Source organism: Bidens hawaiensis, unplaced genomic scaffold (genome assembly GCF_021521415.1).
Source record: "Bidens hawaiensis isolate Kalapana, Puna unplaced genomic scaffold, B.hawaiensis_p1.1 tig00007248_1, whole genome shotgun sequence".
Classification (NCBI taxonomy): domain Eukaryota; kingdom Viridiplantae; phylum Streptophyta; class Magnoliopsida; order Asterales; family Asteraceae; genus Bidens; species Bidens hawaiensis.
The window spans coordinates 334,349-350,247 of record NW_027491500.1 but is presented as its reverse complement, the minus strand read 5'-3'; positions in this window follow the sequence as shown (position 1 = coordinate 350,247).

Genomic DNA, 15,899 nt, shown 5'->3' with positions numbered 1-15,899 from the left:
TGTCAGTATCTTTTCAAAAATTATGAAATAGGTATATTGTTTTTATTAACAACTATCGCATTTTAGTCGTTATCAGTCCAATCAACGAATTGGTTGCTGACGGTCTCAACTTTCAATGTATTTGTTCCTAACGGTCCGACACTAACAGAATCCTAACGTCGTTAGTTGCAGGTCGCCGAAAAACGTTTTTTGCCGGAAAACTCGCATTTTTTTCCCAAAAACTCAACATTTGTCCCAAACATCTTTATAATTTTGTATCGGACCTTTAGGAACATTTTTCTTGTGCAAGCCCCAATAATTGAGGTCCTCGGAACCCTCGAACCTCGTCAGAATCGGTTGGTGGTGCTCAAGTGGTGGTGGTTGGTTGGTGGTGAGTCAATTGGTGATGGTGTTCAGGTGATGTTTTTTGGAAAAAATGTGACTTTTCCGACAAAAACGATTTTTAGGCGACCTGCAACTACGTTAAATGTTGGGACCGTTAGTAACCAATTCGTTAGTTGGGAACGATAGCGGCTAAAATGAGATAGTTAAGATTAATAAAAACTATTATACCTATGAAATATATATTTTCAATTTTATTTGCTATAGCGAGTATCACTATCGTAACGAACACCCAAATTTGGGTCGCATCTCGGGAAATAGTCCTCGCTAGTTGTATAATAAAAGGTTTAAAACAAACTAGTATAACAAAAGGGTGTTGTACCATTGTACAAGCATCCACAGCAGTGTGTAGGCACTAGGTAGAATAGGATGGTCATTATTATTTATTAGAGCTTTTGGACCACACAGGGAGGTCTAAAACCTTGTACCTAGTCGAAGTAGGTGCCATCTGTCATGACAGCTATGCCTGATGTGGAACCTACATGGATAGCAAATTCAAGAAAAGGATATATAAAATCATAAAAACCTTAATTTATCTTTAACTAGTTTTTTTATCAGGTGCGATACGTCAGGCGGAACGGTAAAACTCAGGCGATGGTAAAATTCAAGCGTTGAGCCGGTAAGTTGATGCGAATTTAGTCGGTTTCGGTGACGTGCGTTATTGTACCGGAATTAAAACAAAAAATAAACCAGAAAAAATATAAATATTGAGGCGGACCAATGTGGTGGCGTCGGTCGGTAAATTAGAGCGCTGGTAAAACCCGACCATTGTCGATCCTTTGCGTTGAGCCTACGAGAATTCAGTCGGTTTCCATCATGTTTGTTATGATACCGGAATTAAATAAAATTGGCGTTCGGTCGGTCACCGTTACGATCGTTACGGTGACTAAAGTAAAAAATCAAAAAAATAAATTACGGAACAGTTTGGTGCCGCCAAATGGCCCAATAGGGCACTTGCGGCACCAAACTTCTTATTTGTTATATAGTAATAATACTGATTAGTGATTCATACTAAGTTAGAGCATTCCCAACCCATCCTCTAAAATTATGTGAGGAGGGTTTGTAAATTATAGGGTAGGGTTGTGAGTGTAAATTATAGGGTGGAGAGAGAAAATGTAGTGATTTTTTGTAAATTTGAGGAAAATGTAGTCATTTTTTTGTAAATTATAGGGTGGAGAGAGAAAACTGTAATGAAAAAGGTATAAAAAATATTATTTAATTGAACAGAAGAAAGAAACGTAGTGTTTTTTAGTATAATTTTATGATATATATGGATATAGTGATAGAAAAAAGAATGAGAATGCCCTTACTAACCGCATGTGTTGTGACTTAAGTAGCAAATGGTATCTATAACGTCAGGTCACATAGATACTGGGATACTGAGTTTATAAATAGCCCCCCCATTTATGTTAAGCATTGTGATTTAACTTTCTTTAACAACCAACAAACCCATTAAAATAATTATTAAACTATATAAAAATTAAATCACGAAAAGAAAGTGATAAATTTGGATGAGATGGACTTTTTTTATCGGTCCAAACAATTAAATAATGTATTGACCAAAAGTGGAGTTGGAGGGACATGGGGAGTGTTGGACCATTGTAACTGTAACACTTCACTCAAGGGCATTTTGTGACATATGACGACATGATTTCTCATTCAACAATGAGGTGATATGTTATTCATATATTTTTTGATTATTTACACACCCTACATATGATCGTATATGGGTTATATTATCGTATGAAACCCCATATTAAAGGGTGTATGGATAGGTCAAGGATGCGTGAATAACCAATGCCTTTTGAAAAGGTGACATCGAGGTTAAAAGAAGGTCAAAAGCCTCATAACCCCATGACAATCATTATTTGTTCTCTCTTTCTCTCTTAGACATGGGCCTTTCCTACACAATGGATTGAACCAAAATAAATTTGTATCCAAATTCCCTCGGGGGTCTTTTGAGAAGTCAAAACGCCCCATTACACATGGTTTTATGGGGATGTCGAGAACTAAAGTTTGAAACCAAAACGTAAATATACTAAAGTTGTGTGGCAAATGTCAAAGAAACTAAAGTTTACAAGTTGGGCTTTAATATATATAATTATATCGATCTAGGTAGAGACTTGAAACTCCAATGTGAATCTCCGATACGAATGCTGTGAGTAAAGTAATTTACTTCTTTTGTCATATAGCTTTTATTAATAATTCGAGGGATCACTTTTTTTTAACGACTGATATTTTATTAAAAATAACCTAACCGGTAAGAAACTAGGCAGAGTGAGACAAAATTGCAAACCTACACAAAAAATCAAACCCGAAGTCCTGCAAGAACACGGCTAGAAAAGCGAATTTTGAGGGATCACTTAGTCACAATAATAAATTATTTCATACTACAATCAAACAATATTTTTTGTAAAATATTGTTATGTGGTAAGATTCTACTTCAAATTTTATAAAGCATCATAAAATAAATTTGAATTAGGTTGTACCTTTGTTAATCTGTTTGCATGACACATTGGCATAGTTTTATGCTACGTATAAACATCTTCATTTACTAGTACGAAACTTTACACCCAAAGAGAAGTAGAAGTAACTTCATGTCTTCATTTTAGGTGAAAGGTACCTCCATGCATTAAAAGTTGTGCCATCTCCACTTTGGTGGGATGGTAAAGGCTTAGGCCTTTGGGTGAGAGGTCCAGGGTTCGATCCCTGGCAATGACGGTTTATTGTAAATAGTATTAGTCAAACTTAAACATTCAAACAAAAAAAAAAAAAAAGTAAAAGTTGTACTTTTAAGTTAATATATTTTTCGCATGCCCAATGAACAGTGGGACGTCAAATCCAGCAGTGTATATTAATACTTTTTTGCATATAAATTGCTTTCAAACTTTTTGAGTAATGTTATTTCATTATCTTTTAAAACGTTACTACTTCAAATCATGTGTAATGATTTAAGCTAAAACTAAAAACCAACCGCTTTGACAAGTGAAAATGTGAAATAGTGAAATTAAAACTTTTAAATGAATCTTAACCTATATGGTTTTATCCCAATTCATACAAGTAACTAGTATCAAGAGGCAATTTCAAAACTAAACAAACCTAGCAAAAGCTAGGCAAAGAAAACCTAATGTTTACCTGAAAAGAAGTGCATTTTTATCTTCTCAGTCCATCTAACACTAGATTTGAGCTCACGGACACTTGGTTTGTATAGCATGTCACACAACATTGAAGGTGGCATCGGGCAAGTTTGTTAAATACGAGAAAGTCTGTTTGGAGAATCAATACGTGTTTATCCCCTTTGTCTTTGACACATTTGGATTCTTAACTCCGGATGCCGTGGACCTTCTGAATAGAGTTCAGAAACTTGTGCATAGCAATTTATCGGCTCATAAAAACCAAAACTTTGTTTTTAGTATGATTTGGTTTGCTATCCAAAAGGAGGGTTGCGGCGCAGCTTGTTGCCCGCTTACCTGCCACTTCATTGTAAATCGTTTAGCTGTTTAAAAAAAAATTGTTATCCACGCAAACAAATATATAAGAGTAGAATCGAAGATGAGATATCTAATAGTAACTTCATTTGAGAAAACCACTTCATTATGTGCATGCTAGATGAACCAGCACCCGCAAATGATGATGCCATGATAATGTTTCTCGTATTGCCTGTAACTGGTAAAGAGTCAATCCTAATCAAAATACTGGAAATAAATAAATAGAATTAAAATTTTGAAATTGGGTGTATAAAAATGACCTCCCATTATTTGTAGGATAAGTAATAATGTTTTTAGTTTGGAAGATTGTGAAATAACGATCCCATTGAATTTGGAGGTCAATTTGTGTGGAAAACAATGTTGACAACATAGGGTTAAAGAGAGGCCATGGAAAGCTAGTTGGTACCCACATGCAAAAAGAGTTGGCTTAGACAATCAATTATTTTGGATGTTGAATTCTATCTATGATTTGGAGAGTAGCAACTGCCTATTTGAATTGGGTGTCATTCCACATTATTGCCATATGAAAAACATTTTTAAGTCATTTTCAAACCTCTTAACCCCATCTTTCTTATGTGCAAACACATGTTGTGTTTTCGCTTCTTTTCATTCCATATTAACAACAATAATGTGCTGCAATGTTTGAGTGTTTTAAGACACTATTGCTTGATTTGGAGTTACCAACTTCAAGCATAATTAAGTTTTTATTTTCTGAGAACAACTCACACATTTATCTAATCTACTTCATATCAAGGCGTGAATCTTCGACCTTCAAGTGAGTGAGAAAGATACCATTAGACTAAATGCTCTTTAATAATTAATAATTAAATGAGAAATCCAAATTATATATATGTGTGTGTATGTGTAGGCGCGCAGGAGAGGATAAAAGAACAAAATAATTTTTTAGTGTATAAAGAAATTTCTACCATTGATTTTATTAATTTTAAAGTTAACATGAACTACATATAGTTAAAATAAGGTTAAATATGGATAGAGTGCTAAAACTATAATTAACACAAAATTCCCGAAGAGGAAATACAGGTATTGTTTGGCCTCTCATTAAATTAAAAAAATAATTTTCATTGTTTTTTTAATCTAATAATTTTAAATATAATTTCACCTAAAAATATATCTATTTATACAAAAAAAAAATAATAACAAAAAAACTTATTCTCTTTTATTAGATTTAGCCTTGCTAAAGTACATGAAAAATGCATGCTTCAAAAGAGGTATAATATTGTACATTATTAGTTACAAAGGCCCGTTTAAACTATTATGATTAAGTTAAACCCACTATGACGATGCACAAAACTATTATCAATATCTATAATATATATAAATGAAAACTCAAAAATTCTATTTGTCGCGATGTGGTCGCTCCCACCTTTTATGGAAGCCACCAGATTGTTTGATTTTTAAATGGAGACCTCTCATTAATTTAACCCAAATTAATGGGTATGGGTTTTATCAAAACCAGATAGCTCTTAAACGGGTTATAACATCTCATTAAATTAAAAATTAATCTTACCAATTATTTGATTTGAAAATCCTACAAAATAGGGATATACTAAAATTTAATATCCAATTTAAAAAAAAAGATATTAATTATAATTAATAAACATTTTTATAGTAAAAAACATAAGCGGGTCATGGGTCACCAAATCCAGATAACTTTTAAACAGGTTATAACATATCATTTATTTATGAAACCCTTTCATCATCAAACCCTAAGTATATTATTAACTTTCTTACAATAAATAAAATTAAAATCCAAAAACTAAATATTAAAAAAAGAATAATGTAAAATAATCATTCTTTCAAGCCATCAGATTGCTTTATTTGTAAATGAAGGATTCTCAAGAATTTAACCCGAATTCACGGGTAAAGGTCTCACCAAACCCAGATAGCTCTTAAACAGGTTATAACATCTCATTATATTAAAAAATCATCTCATCAAATATTTGATATGAAAATCCTATAAAATAGGAATATACTAAAAATTAATATCCTATATTATTTTTAAAAAAGATATTATTTATAATTAAGAAACAATTTTATAATAAAGAAAATAACCGGGTAATGGGTATCACCAAACCCAGATACCTTTTAAACCGGATTATAACCTATCATTTATTTGTGAAACCATTTCATCACCAAACCTCAAGTATATTAATTATTAACTTTCTTACAATAAATAAAATTAAAATCCAAGTATACATATATAAATATTAAAAACGAATGATTTAAAACAACCCCCATAATACGGGGGATAAAATCTAGTATATTATTTTATTTCACCTATCCCATAGATTCCAGTCAAAGATTCATAGAATCGAAATTCCATCATTGCTAGATCTATAGGATTTTATTTGATATTTGATGGATAATGAGCCAACCTAAATGGTATTTTTCTTAGAATTCGATATGGATGAATATAAATAACTTACAATTTCAAAATAATCCGGGATAGACGCAATGTCCACAATACCTGGATTTAATCAGATACAATTTGAAGGATTTTGTAGGTTGAGCTATTTTTCGCAGGACCTCCCCTACAGTATTTTCACCACAGTAGAGTTTAACCACCAAGTTCGGGATGGGTTGGTGTGGTTCCTCTACGCCTAGGACACCAGAATATCGAACCATGAATGAAGAAAGGTATGAGATAAAATAGTGATTGCGAGGCCTCAATTCTTGACTGGGGGGACAACAAAGGACTCTGCCCTTCCATCCCTTGGATAGACAGAGGGGGAGGGCAGAGCTTTTGGTTTTTCATGTTGTCAAAGAGTATTATACTAGATTTTATCCCCCGTATTACGGGGGTTGTTTTAAATCTTTCGTTTTTAATATTTATATATGTATATTTGGATTTTAATCTATTTATTGTAAGAAAGTTAATAATTAATATACTTGAGGTTTGATGATGAAATGGTTTCACAAATAAATGATAGGTTATAATCCGGTTTAAAAGGTATCTGGGTTTGGTGATACCTATTACCCGTTTATTTTCTTTATTATAAAATTGTTTCTTAATTATAAATAATATATTTTTTCAAGTATCAGGTTTAATGGAGTATTCCAATAGCTGACTCTACATTATCACAACCTGCAAATCAAGCAATGTAAAAGAAACCTTAGCATAATACGCATAAAACACAATAGAAACAAAATAACCACATAATTATGCAATATAAGGTCAGATTGGACAGAAATCATACACTGTTGCTAGACAGATTTCAGGGTTAGATTGATAGCAGCGAGTAAAGGAGATAACAGAACCCAAACGATGGATTTGCGTCCGGCTGACAGCAGAACCAAAAATATCAAGAAAAACCAATTCCAGATATTAATCGAAGACATGTAATTGTAATTGATCGTTCGAACCTATTAATAGAATTACAAAGATTGATCAATTGAACCTGATTTAACCAGTGATGTGAAAGTGAATTGATTGAAACAGATTGAAGCTGGAAATAAGATTGAATATGTTTAGGTGAGATGATTGAAGATATGAATCAAATTACAAAGGTTTGATATTTACATGTTTAGTTGATTGCTAGGGTTAGAAGTTCTGGAATAATGAAGACGAAATCTCGATCCTGAATTTGAAAGGCGGCAGACGTGATTGTTTTTGTATAACATTGAATTTTGAATTTAAATTAATTAAAAATTAATATGAGTTGACATGTGGCATTTTGGAGGCATCTTGTTAACTATAAAAAAGGAAGGTTTTTTAAAAATCCACTCTTTTATTATATAGGTAGATAGATAAATGATAAAATACAATAATCCTTTATCGTACATTACGTACGCGACACTTCCAACCGTTAGATTTTCAAAACCCAAAATCACAGTTACATTGATCTGTTCGTCCCTCTCCCTCAATCCGTCTCCACCACCCCTCACCGACACCAACACACCTCCTTCACCTTCGCTTGCCGGCGCCATCAACACTCTTCGTTACCATCATCGCCGTCGACAACAAACTCATCAGAAAAACACAAATCACAGGTTTGTTTAGTTGAATTGAAATTGAAGCCAAATGATCGGTTAATCTTTGAAATCGATTCAATTAATCATCAATGTGAAGCTTCAATCGATCAATTTTGAATTCTGGATGATGGGTTTTTAACATTGAACGTTTAAGATTTTAAACGTGTTAGCAGAATGTATTAGCAGAACGTATTAGCTGAACGTATTAGATGAACGTTTAAGTTTTCCCTTAAAAAATGCCTGAAAAAATTATTCGACACTCTAAAATTGATTTCTTCTTATACGTTTTGATAAAACGTTCTTTTAATACGTTCTGGTTTGAAATAAAATTGATTTCTTCTTATACGTTTTGATAAAACGTTCTTTTAATACGTTTTGATTTGAAATAAAATTGATTTCTTATACGTTTTGATAAAACGTTCTTTTAATAAACATCTGCAACCAGGACCTTTCTGGAATACTCCATTAAACCTGATACTTGAAAGATGGACTCGCCCCTCAGCCGCTGAACCGCCAAATGGTAAAGATTTGTGAGAAACAATGATGCGGTCTTTCACTAACAACTTTAACCACCTTAATTTAAAATGGAAACAAAATAATAAGATTTCAAGTGAACGTGAGGCTTTCCCAGGGGATGTTTTCTATTTACATTCCCGTCTCTTAGAAAGAGCCGCTAAACGATCGGACCAGACAGGCGCAGGTAGCTTGACCGCCTTACCCGTAATTGAAACACAAGCTGGTGCTGCTCTTCGCGAATCCCAGCATACCCCTGGTTGGGATGGGTAGGCCCACCACTTCACTTTCACTTAGGCCCGGGCCAAGTCAGTGGGGGGACCCTGTCGGGCTCCTCCCCCCCCATCCGTATTCCGATCAAAGAATCAAAGAAAGAAGGTTGAAGTTTCATAAAGCAAGCATTCTAAAAAGGGAGAAATTTGCACTACTTGGTGAAATAGGTTCTTTTATAATCAATTTCTTTAAGAGATTATATGAAGCGAACTATGACTGACCTTTCCAGTGAATTGTCTAATGTTGCCTTTGAATTAGTAAATGGCGGTACACATGTGTCTGTTTTATTTGCAGGTAACGAACATTTTTAGGGTTAGATAATTAACTCAATTAGTTTGATATCGATCTGCAAATTAGTTTAATACTGATCGACGGTTGAATTATATTGATATGGATGGACGCTCGATGAATCAATTGATGAAATAGATCATAGAATTAAATTTAAGTTATTTACAATTAAACCACCACGTGAAATTGAAATCGACGTTCAAAAAACTCGCGTACCTAATGTACGATAACCGATTATTGTACGTTAAAACTGACAAATATGTGCAATAAAACTATGTAATATCTCAATAGAACTATGTAAAATCAAAAATGAGATTTGATGAGGGTAACACCAGGTAAACAAAACAAGCGAAACGAAATTGGTATTTTTTTTTACTTATTTATTTTTTTAAAAAATGGATGAATTAAAATAGTTGAAGAGATGAGATTGATTCATTTAGACTTTGTGTTGCGAGGCTTTATTGGCCTGGTTTCATCCTCTAATATTATGCGTATCGTGCTGATTGGACGCTAACTAGGCTTTGGATAAAGCCCATGCTCGCTTACCTGACCATGCTGTGAATAATGCCCCTGCCTGCGAGCCGTAAATAACCAAACTTTCCCCTCCACCAGCCCTTAGCGACCGTGAGTGGGATAAAGCCCCCTTTTGAAGCCCCTGATGACTAAAAGGTGTCATTATGTTCACGAGTGGCGTGACTGAAGCCTCCCGTTTAAACCCAAAAAGAAACCCCACACAACGTAGTCTTAGTTCTCTAGTTATTGAGGTTTATGAATATAATTGTAAGGCTCTCCGTTGTGGAGAAATGATTTGGCGCCATCATCCTAGTCACCCTTCCATGGCGCCATTAAACCATGACATTCAACAAATTATGACGGCGTTAAACCACAACAATTGTGCGATCCCCTCTTGGTGGAGGGGTCCACTCCAAACTCACCAAGCATATTTAAACACACACTTATTTACTTTATATTTTTTTCTTTTATTTTATATATTAGTTGAACAAAGTTAACTCACAGCACGTTAGTTATGTTAAACTCCACTATTAACATGGCAATGACATAGCGTGATACTAGTAATTGCTATTTATCTTACAACACAAAGCCTAGGTGGTTGATATAAAATTAATCATATGTCTTAGCTCCATAGCATCATAGGATTCCGTGGAGTTTGACCTAAATATGTTGGTTGCCGTTCATTGTAAAATTAATGATTTAATAATTATTAGATCCCTATTCATCCAACTAAATTATGTTTGTTTTGTGGATCATTATTTTTTATGTATTATTAATAGACAAGCGTGACACGCAAAACAAATATTACAACAAATAAGAAAAACTAATGGGCTAAATAATATTGTTTTGTGAACACATGCCAGTTTACGCACTCACCATCTAATATAACGTAAGACATGACTTCAGTGTTTATGACCATACAACCATAGAACAAGTGTTACAAGAAGAGTTTTTATATTAAAAAAATATTGGATAAACCATAAAGAACTAATAAGTATTAATTTTATATGTTAAATTATTAGAAGTTTGTATTTTCTTTTATTTTATTTTTTAAATAAAACTCGGGAACAAAACCATTTTTTTCATCTCTTCCTTTTCTTCTTTTTCGTCCTTAAATAATACTCGGGAAAACAGTGTTAATTGTGGAACGTCTTATCAAAAAAATTATCTAGTCGATTTTGAAAGAAAATGAAAATTAAAGGAGTATTTTGAAAATGCTTTTAATAGTTTACGTTTAGCATAATTATATAGTTTTTTAGTTTTTTTTTCTTTTTAAGTTTTGTAAGTTTATTTGGTTGTTTGAATTACTAGATATAATATTAATATAAGTAGATGTTTAGGGTATGTAATTAGTGCCAAGAATTATATTGTAATAAATAAAAAGAGTCTATCTTTGTTGAGATTAAATTTCGTGTTCCTATTATTTGACCAGATTTCCAACATAAACTCCATCTAAGTTTCGCTTTAATCAACCATTTCGGTTGCTAGGTTCAAAGGTTAACATGTCATTATGTGATCAGCCCGAATACGTTCATATATGTGTCCTCCTCACATAAACACTATTTAATACGTGACTAGCCCGCTTGTGTTATTTAGTTGTAGGATATATGATAAGAATTATGAATTCGTCACGGGTTACAAAGAACATATTAAAGTTTGTTCCTTAAAGTTTGTTCTTTTTAGACACTTAAATGTATTGTATTAAGGTTGGATTACATGTAAAGTGTTGATTTAGTGGCTTTTAATGAATATATAAGAGAGCTTGAGTTTGAAGCTAACCAATTAACACATGCTGCCATATATGTAATAATGCATAGGAATCAGATGCAAACTGAAAATGTATATATAATATGTAAAGACTAAAGTTAGTTGAGGTTCTAAAGTATTACAAATTATAATTATTATAGTTTTAATTCGAATTGAAGGGTTTGGATTGGGTATTTGGGTTTCAGTATATATTCTCATCTCCAAACAGAAAAAAAGAATGATAAAATAAATATAATTATAAAAGTAGGCATGTGAGGTACTAAGCTTTATAACAGGATCCTTGTTAGTAATTACATTGACAATTATAAGAAATAATTATGTTATGATTATTATTATTATGAGTTGTAATTCAACCTATGCTTATATATTTTACAAGTTTATTACAATAATAATAATTTTCTATTAAAAATTGGGCATCTTCGCCACCTTACTAGGCCCTAATTAGGGGGTGTTAGGATACTATGAAGCTATGGGAAAGAGTGATTGAGGTTAGACTTAGACGAGAAACTCAGGTTACGGTCAACCAATTTGGCTTCATGCCGGGGCGTTCCACCACAGAGGCAATACACCTTATAAGAAGATTAATGGAAAAGTATAGGGAGAAGAAGCGTGATCTACATATGGTGTTTATTGACCTAGAAAAGGCCTACGACAGTGTGCCACGACAGGTGCTCTGGGAGTGCTTGGAGGGTAGAAGAGTGCCTAGGAAATACATAGAGATAATTATGGATATGTATACCAGGAGTGAAACAAGTGTCCGTGCGCCAGTGGGGGATACTGATTTCTTTCCTGTAGAGGTAGGTCTTCACCAGGGGTCAGCGTTGAGCCCGTTTCTTTTTGCAGTAGTCTTGGATGAGTTGTCAAAGTCGATTCAGGGGACTCTCCCGTGGTGCATGATGTTCGCAGACGATATTGTGTTACTTGCTGAGAAAAAACAAGATCTAAACATGAGGCTTGAGGAGTGGCGAACAACCTTAGAGACAAAAGGTTTAAATATTAGCCGATCTAAGACGGAGTACCTACACTGTGATTTTGGTGAGATAAACGACAGTGAAGACGTACACATCACAATTGAAGGGCAGGTGGTCCCGCAGGTAACGAAGTTCAAGTATTTAGGATCATTTGTACAGAGCGATGGGGAATTAGACAGTGATGTGACCCACCGAGTTCAGGTAGGATGGTGTAGATGGAAAGCAGCCACAGGTATATTGTGCGACAAGAGTTTCCCGACTAATCTGAAGGGAAAATTCTATAGGGTGGCAGTTAGACCTGCAATGCTATATGGAATAGATTGTTGGGCCATCAAGAAGGCACAAGTGCGGAAGATGGAGGTAGCAGAAATGAGAATGCTACGTTGGATGTGTGGGCACACAAGGCTAGACAGAATAAGAAACGTTGTGCTTCGCGAGAGATTAGGGGTGGCGAACATAGCAGACAAGATAAGAGAGTGGAGATTGAGATGGTTTTGACATGTAAAGAGAAGACAGACGACGAATCCTGTTAGATCCGTAGAAAACATTACTATAGAGGGGAGGAGGGGTAGATGACGACCGAAATTGACTTGGGATGAGAGGATTAGGCATGATTTGATAGACCTAAACCTCTCTGAGGACATGGTTAAGGATAGGAATTCGTGGAGAAGTAGAATTAAAGTTAAGGATTTTTAGAGATAATTGAATACCTTAGGGCTTAGACTTAACTTATTTAGGTCACATACCATAATGGTATTTCCCTTACATATTTTATTATTATTATTATTATTATTAGCTTTTATATTGCGGTTAAACTGTGACCTTATTATTAATATTATTATAATTAGTAGTAGTTTTTTATATAACTGTTAAACTTTGATTTCCTTTTTTTTGCTTTATACACATGTTCTTAGAGCCGAGGGTCTCTCTGGAAGCCACCTCTTTATTCCTTTGGATAGAGGTACGGTGTGCCTACATCCCACCCTCCCCAGACCCTACCTATAGCTCTGCTGTCGGTGGGATTTTACTGGGTATGATTGATATTGATTGATAATTGATTTGTTCATCATTCAACATCGTTTTATGTTAGATTGCTGACTTAGTCTCCATGTTTATTTCTATCAATTGCTAATCTCCTGAAACTAGCTAACTAAAAACCCCTCCCTGAACCAATACGTTGAGGGATACCAAACAATCTCCATCGTTCAATTGATCCAGTTTTTTATCTATCTGGATGTCTCTAACGGTGAATCGATTTTGGAGGCCGATTTCGGCCGCGTTTCTCCCTTTCATAGAATAAGAGTTTAAGGCAGTTCCATATCTATCTATATTGTATGCATGTATGTATTAGTGAATGATTTATATACACACATAAACATGCAAAGAAAGAGGCAAGTGAACTTCTAGCAATTTTCTTGATGCTTTAGCCAATCTATTACAAGAAAAAGGTTTTATGGTTGAAAGAATTGATTTTTTTTTCAACAACTGAATATATTAAAAACAAAAATGAGAACCTCCTAAACAATAGCTAGAGCCCAAGAAAACAAAAGCCTAACCAACCTAGACAAGAACTATTACAATGGAAATTTTACAAAATTATACACACACCAACTCTCCCGATCCAACGTTTCTCTTTTATCCATATACCTAACCCACAAAAAGAAGTTAGCCTAAATTTATCCAATCTGTTATGAAACAAGCCTAATAGCTAAATCATATGGGAAAGACATATAGAGAGAAAGAGAGAAATTTCATTCATAAGGTATATCTTATAATGAGGTAAATAAGATGTATATATAAGAGAAGATAACTTAGAGAAAAAACCTAATCTATATTAGGTATTGATAACCATAATAAAATATATTTACACGATCTAACCCACAAAAAGGAGACTTGATAAGTAGGAATTTTAAAATAGTGTTCCCAATATATTTAAAATAGTGTTCCCAATAAGTAGGGATAATAATAATATGATGCTAGTCATTGGGTTCTCTGTGGATTCTCTTCTCAAGAATTAAACTCTATGACTCCTACTAAAAACTAACAAATATATCAATAGTTTAATAAATCAGCAAATTTGTATAATCAGAATCCCCATTTGTGGTCTAACGGTGGAGAGACAGTTTTTCAATAAAAACCCAAGATTATATTGGAAGTTTTGGATATAAGTATGAATGAAAAGTTTAAATGGAAATATGGTAAATTCTTGTTTCACATCAGTGTGGGAATAAAATGTGGAGATGTTTATAAGGTGAAGCATTACTACTCAATTGAAACTTTATGATGTGTTTTACCACCCGGGGGGGGGGGGGGGGGTTACAAAAATGGGGTTTTAGACTAGAATTTCTTCGAACTCGTGCTTGCCAGCACGTCCCGCAGGCACGAATGCAACTCCAAAAACCTGTTCGTTTCTTGTTTTCTTTCTTTACTGTTTCAACCAAATTTTCATACAGGATTTCTAACAGTTTGATCCCTACTCTTGTTACTTTTGGCATATTATGGTAATAAAGAATTTGAGCTAGGTTTTGTGAGGTTGTCAGTTCAAATCCCGAGACTTTTGGTAGATTATGGTAATAAAGGATTGAGCTAGGCTTTGTGAGGTTGTCAGTTCAAATCCCTAACCCACCCGGGTTTTCGTCCCACCGTTGGCAGCCGGCGGTATGGTTTCAAACGGAACGTCCAAGCCAAACTCTGAAGCCAACGTGGGCTCGATTAAGAAAACATAGTCTGATCAGAGTGGAGTAACGAGAGTCTCCAAATTTAAAAGCTGTGATGACCTAACACACAAGAAAGTCATTGCCAAAAAAAATGTTAACAATATTTAAATTATTATTTGTAAAAACAGGATCTAGATTAAAAGAAAAGGTGGTGAAATTGATAATGTGTGCATGTGGATGAGTGTGTCACGTGCCTCCATGTGGTCTTTTCATCAGATTGCATATATGTTTCTAAAATCCGAACCGTATTCATAAGTCGGTGAATATAGAAGGACCTAAGTTGATATGTCAGTCAACTTGGTTTATTTTTTGAATTGCAATTGGATTTTAATATGTAATGTTCTGGTTATCAAGTTATAGTTACGTAAAGATACTTTAGACGCATGATCAATAGAATATTATTGTAATGAGTTTTTAAGTTGATTTTCTTTAGGAATAATAAAGTGTGTATTAATAATTTGTGTCTCGATATTATATTAAACCAAGTAACCAGCTCTCATACTAAAATAAATTTGGTGTTTGAAACTCTGAATACCAAAGTTTAATTTCGATTTCAATATACCAACCGTAAATGACCCAATGTTGCAGACTTGCAGGACTTGATGGGCCTTTGTTATCCAGCCCAATATATTCATTGACACTTTGGCAGTACAAGCTTTGGGCGGTTGGGCCTGTTAAGTGTTCCTTCTACAAGTTAGGTTTTCAGGAGTGGGCTCATTTTTGTTAAACACTTAAACCCATCTTATCTTATCTTATCTTACAATACTGATAAAAGAAAATGTTAAAGCTTATGTGTCAAGCCTATATTTATTTTAATTCCTAATCTCCCATCTCATTCATTCTAGCTATCCATGGGTCATGGGTCAAAACTATTTTGTCAAGTGGGTTATAAACTAATGTAGATTTTATACATTATTGAATTAAGTGTCATTTTCATACATGAGGTTTAACCAACTACGCAATTTTAGTACATTTTTTTAAAATTTCTTGCTAAT